The sequence below is a fragment of the Rhineura floridana genome, chromosome 11 (genome assembly GCF_030035675.1).
Source record: "Rhineura floridana isolate rRhiFlo1 chromosome 11, rRhiFlo1.hap2, whole genome shotgun sequence".
Classification (NCBI taxonomy): domain Eukaryota; kingdom Metazoa; phylum Chordata; class Lepidosauria; order Squamata; family Rhineuridae; genus Rhineura; species Rhineura floridana.
The window spans coordinates 47,288,185-47,294,320 of NC_084490.1; positions in this window are offsets into that span (position 1 = coordinate 47,288,185).

The window sequence follows — 6,136 nt, forward strand, 5'->3', positions numbered from 1 at the left end:
CACTCCCGCTAGTGACGCTACTGGGGAGAACGGCAGTGAGATCTTGGAAGACAGAGCTGTGTGCCACACAGCCTGCTTAGTGCCCTCTAAGCTGCTGACTTCAGGAGCAGAGGAGGGGGCTGTCTTATTGCCAGTGTCAAAATGAGATCCAGCTGCCAGTCCGAGCAGCTTCCATGTGTCAAATGGAGATACACCATCTTGCCTCCTCAGGCAGCAAAAAGTCTTTGGCCAGCCCTAGTTTGGATACTGAAAACAAATTCCTAGACTCAGAATGTGGCTTTGGGGAGTACTGTAGCTCAGTGGTAGAGCATCTGCTGGGCGTGCAGAAGGTTCAATCCCTAGCATCTCCAGATAGGACTGGGAATATTCCATCTGAAATCCTTGAGAGCCACTGTCAGTCAGGATAGAACAAAGGTGAGGGAACCTCAAGCCCAGGGTCCAATTGTGGCACACAAGGCCTCTCTGTCTAGCCCTTGGGATTCTCCCCAGGACACACCCGCTCCTCAGTCACACTTCCTCTCTCTGGGCCATCCTCCTCATCAACCCTACTTCCTACTTCAGTGTTTTTGTCTGGCTAGAATGTGTCCTTGAACTCTGATAACACCCCTTGGTTGCTTGGATGAAGGGCAGAAAAGGGGTGTTTGTGTGTGTAGAAATATGCCAATGGCAATTTTTACAGGTGCATCACCCATTTTTGGCTCTGGCCCTGCCTACCACTAGCATGTGGCTGCCAGAGAGTTGCCCAGATAGGAGGGCAGGTGCCAGGTAGAAAAAGGTTCCCCACCCTCGTGTAGAAAATACTGAGCTAGATAGACCAATATTCTGCCTCTGTGTAAAGCAGCTCAAATGTTACTATATAATGTGCTCAGACTAGGCACCCTGTTCTTTACTTCTCACTTGGCTATAATTGGTGGCTCTTGAGGTTCTTGTAAAAAACAAATTCGATCTGAGAAGCCTAAAGCCAGGGACCACCCCTACCTTAGACTAATGGACACTTTCAGAAATAGGATTCCTTACTGCCCTGTAGTTGCCCCCCTCCCATCTCTGGGCAGCAGCTGTCCCCACAGCAGGTTCCCTCTGCAGGAAGGCCTAGCCTCTTCACTTGAAGCCTGTGTGTGTCCATGGAAGCCAGCTGGGCCCAGCCAGCTGTGGAAGCGTCTCCATATTCAAAAGGGCTTTGCCAGGAACCAAAGTTATACTGCAAAGGATTTTTTTTTTAATCAAAACAAAAAGTCAGTCTCAAATCACACACACACACAAAATCTCTTACTGGGGATTAAAGGATATTCATTTGTAGCCACAAAGCATGACTCCTTTTATTTTAGAGCAATTAAACACACAGAGATATGCATATGTTCCTACTTCTCCTAAAGCAAACCGGAACACAAGTCATCTTAAGAGGCATTTAGAAATGGGAGGGAGAAATAGGTGGAAAAAAGAGTCTATGTTTGTCGGTAGTTGACCTTGAATACCTAAGCAAATAGACTAAAGAAGAGGATTGACATTCCCACCCAACCCCATCTCTTGTGCTTTGAACCAGGGAGGCTAACGCAGCTAACATGTGATCTCCAGATGTGGTTGGACTCCAAATCCCATCAGCCCCAGGCAGCATAGCCTAGAATGATGGGACCTGTAGTCCAGCAACACCTGGAGTACCCCAGATTATCCACCCCTACTTTAAATTGCAGCAGAAAAGGCAGCAGCTAAACAGGTAAGACTTCCTTGCAATGATAAAAACATCACTTGTTGAATTACTGTCTGTCCTATAGCAAAAGCACAAGAATCCTGCAAGCAGAAAAGGGCAGGTGGGTAAAATCCTGCCAAAGGTCTGCAGTGGCTTTGGCTCTTCCTTATCTTGTGAAAGGACAGATCTGTGATTTGGAGACCTACCTGCCTTTCCATCCCATTTGGAGATGCTCTTTTGGAGCATCCAGGCTTACTTTACACTCTCCAACAGTATGGTTTCAGATGTGGTTTAATGTGCTCCTTTTACTCACATAGAACAGCAAAACTGGATGGAAATACCGCTTTTGAACATAAAAACAGAGAGAAGAGCCTGGATCAATCTTGCCAGACCCACCTTTTCAAGTTGAAAAAAATTGACTTCTGAGCGCCCTCTGGTGGCTGCATTATGCTTAATCCAGCAGCAGTAAACAAACAAGTGGGATGAAGTTCAGATGTTCTGTTTATTGCACATTCTTGATTATTTGCACTCATGATGCTATTAGACAACCCTACTTGCAATACAATTTGCACCTGCAAAAGCTTTAGGGCAGACATACTGCTTCATTCCCAATCAGTGGATATTCTGTTAACTTCATGCTGAAATCCCTGAACTATTCCAAGGGGTGGTTGTTATGTGCCTTAAAGTTGATTTCAATTTATGGCGACCCTATAAATAAGTGACCTCCAATAGTATCTGTTATAAACCACCCTGTTCAGATCTTCTCAGTTCAGATCTGTGGCTTCCTTTATGGAATCAATCCATCTCTTGGTTGGCCTTCCTCCTTTTCTACTCTCTTCTGTTTTCCCCACCATTATTGTCTTTTCTAGTGAATAGAAATGTGGGAGTGTCCCACATTTGTTGTGCTATAGCCCCTTTGGACAGCAATAATGTGGCAGCATAGAGGAAGTGTCACACAACCAATAATAAAGCAGAATATCTCCACCTGAGCAAAACCTCAGGCTTGTGTGGTTGTTGTTGTCTCTGCTCCCGCCAGGGCTGGCCCTACCAGGCTAACGCAACCACCTCAGGCGGCAGATGCTGGAGGACAGCAACAGCAGCCCCCAGATGCCCCTCCAGAGTCTTTCAGCCTTTCCCCCTCTATAGCCACTTGGCCTCTCCTGGGCCCCCTAAAGTGGCCTGCCACCCCATGTGCAGTGGGGGATGCTCTCCCATTACTACTGTTGAAGTTGACTTCTGTACTGGAGCCCCATCTTGTCTTTTGCCTCAGGCAGCACAATGTCTTTGACCAACTCTGCCTCTCGCGTTGCTGGGAGAAGGATTTGTGCAATATCCAAGTCATGCTTCCCTTTCAGAAAATCCCAGTTTGTTTTGTAAGTTTCAAAACAAGCCAACTTCAAACCACAGGTTATAAAAATGGCTTGTTGAACTAACCAGACTTTAGGCACTCCCAGACTGTCTATTTTTGGGTGGGATTCAATCTTACATAATTTGCTCATGCACATTGCTCTAACCCAGCCTTTCCTAACCAGTGTGCCTCCAGATGTTGTTGGACCACAACTCCCGTCTTTCCTGACCATTGGCAATGCTGGCTGAGGCTGATGGGAGTTGTGGTCCAACAACATCTGGAGGCACACTGGTTGGGAAAGGCTGCTCTAAACCATGTACTGTAGTACTAAATCTGCTGCTACGTAGATCCACTATGCTTTGTCATGTGGAGACTTGCATTCAAGTAAAGAAAGAAAAGAGCTGCATTGATTGACCTGTTTGATATATAGCTTTTTTTCAGGAGGGGTGTGTGCCTTTTATTCATTCCTAAAACATAGGAAGAACTGCTAAAAAATTATTTGCAGCCGCAGCTAATGCAACCAAACTGCACTATTTCCCCATGTGCATACTTATTTAAATATCTGCATGTGACTTGTTGACTCTCTTACACTAGGATGCCTCCAGACTGTATTTTGCAGTAGAGATTCAAGCACATACCAGAACTAGGTTTGTGCAGTGAAAGTCGATTAAAGCGCTTTCTTGCCCTATTGCATCAAATCCACTTTTTAAAACACCCACCCACACCCACAGTACTTTTTGTTGTTTGCAAAGTGACAGGGAAATGCATTGGATTAAGTGGGAGTAACAGGAACTAATAAACACCACAACTCATAATAAATGCAGCAGGAATTCTCATTGTTGTATTACCACCCCATGAACAAATCAGAATGAATGCTCATTAAAGATTGGATTACTTCTAACAGGTCGCCTGGAAGAGCCACTACCCTGCCTTTCTGTTATCCTCTCCTTCCTCACAAGTTGCTGCAAAAATAAAATGGGTAACTCCCTAAGAGCTGCCCTGAGCTTGATAGTGCATGGATGGGGAACCTGCGGCCCAAAAAGAATTTATGATCCTCAGCCTAATTTCATGCAAGTGGGAAGCAAAAATGGATGGAGCAATGGAAGGTGTGGTGAGGGAAAGCCTTCTGCTAGCACTCTGGCAAGGGCGATCTGTCCTTCCCTGGCAGCCTGCTGGGTAGGGAGGAAGATGGGTAGATGAAGAGGAAAAGAGAGATGAGGGTGGAAGAGAGGTGGCAGAAAGAGGGGCCCTCCAGACAACCTATTTGTTGGGCATTCACCTTGATTTGCTTGCACAAAGCTTATGCCGTGGTTAGACTGCATGTGGTTTTTAACTGAGCATTTGTTCTGATTTGTTTGCTGGGCAGTTATACCACAAGCATTCATCTTGATTTGCTTACAGGTTATTTACATGTCTTCCTGTTAGTCAGGTCACTCATTCCACACTTTTCATTGCATCACCCCATAACTTTCTAAACAGCAAAGTCTTTTTTAAAATGTAGTTTTGTTGTGCTACAGTGACAGAGCCTTTAATCCACTTTAAATGTGGAAGCCTAAAGTTCTGGTATGTGATTGATTCTCTCCTGCAAAATACTGACAATTTGGAGGTGCCCAGAAAACCAGGGATGATCCCATCCACTTTTTCCTTTGGCCCAGCCCAGCATGTTATCTGTGACAGATTACCTTTAAAGAAATATGGTCCTCAAGAGTTAGGGTCCCCAATGCGGTGCCCATAGGCACCCTGGCATACTTCCTCTGTTGTCTGCCTAGGCCCTCTGTCCCTCCCAATTTTTAAAAAATGAGTTTGTTTGCAGGGACAGGGTGCCTGCATGCTTTTTTGTATGTTTGTGCCTGTGTTTAGGGCAAGTACAGATAGATGTTTTGCAGGGAAGGTTAATAGCATCATCGGTTTTTCCTGAAAGGGGTCTTTTGCTGTACCCACAAGTTTCTTAGATTTCCGGATAAGCCCCCAAAAGTTGGAGACCCCTACTCCAGAGTTTCCTCACTCCTGTCTGAAGTATGAATGGAGGAGAAAAGTGATTCTGATGCATTTTAAAGGAGAAACTACCTAATTTGCACCTCTTAAACCAATATATGAACCAAAACAGAGCTATCCTTTGAAATTCACACTTCTCTGAATTTTGCAACCTTGTTCTCCAACAAACAATGTGTACAAAAAGCCATGCATTGAGGGAAATGTGCATAAAAACACATAGTGGAAATAACATACAATACAAAAATGTATTATTTTACAGGAAATGTCTTGCAAAAATTTGTATATTGGTCAAGACTGCATACAAAATTTATTAGGAGAGCACACTAAAAAGCTGGCAATTTTTTTTTTTATGAGGATTTTAAAAAAAAAACCCTGCAAATTGCTGCAGAAATGTAAAGAACTCAATTTAAGACTGGAAAAATTAGAAACTAAAACTGACAGATTCGTCCATCCCTAGCCTGAAGACACACGATACAACAGATGTTGCCTTGTTCAACTGTTTGGGAGTCCAGCTCACTCCTTTTGTGCTCAGCTCTATTGCAAACTGGGCTGAAACAGAACTAGGAGCATCCATGCAAACTGATTAGACAAGACACAATGGATAGTGTCAGTGAAATACCTACTCCTCTTTACTACCTTTTTAAAAGCAACAGTAGCAGTGAAACCACCTTGAAAAGTTCGCTTACCAGAGAGCTCAGGTCAATAGTTACATGCTTCTCAAATAAAAAGGCGTTTGGGGTCTCAAACTTGCTTGAAAGTAACAGCTTTTGATCTTGAACCTCTGAACTCCTACTCCCAGATACACAGAGGATGGCTGAGGTTATGCAGGGGTGTGGGAAAGCCACGCTCCACTCCCAGGCTGTGTATGCATTTATTATTATTTTTGCAGTTGTGCAATTAGGTCATTTTAGGCTCTAGACTTAATGGTCTTAGAGGAAGTGCTCTTGATGATGTGTATTATTTTGCTTACTCCAAAATGTGGTAAGCCAGCTCAGCTGCGCTTGGGGGCTCTCCTGCTCCTTCGGCTGAGTGGTGCCCTGGACTTCTGCCTTCAAAAGCCTGCCCTGACAACACTGCTACATTTTGGAGCAATGGGATGATTTTCTGGA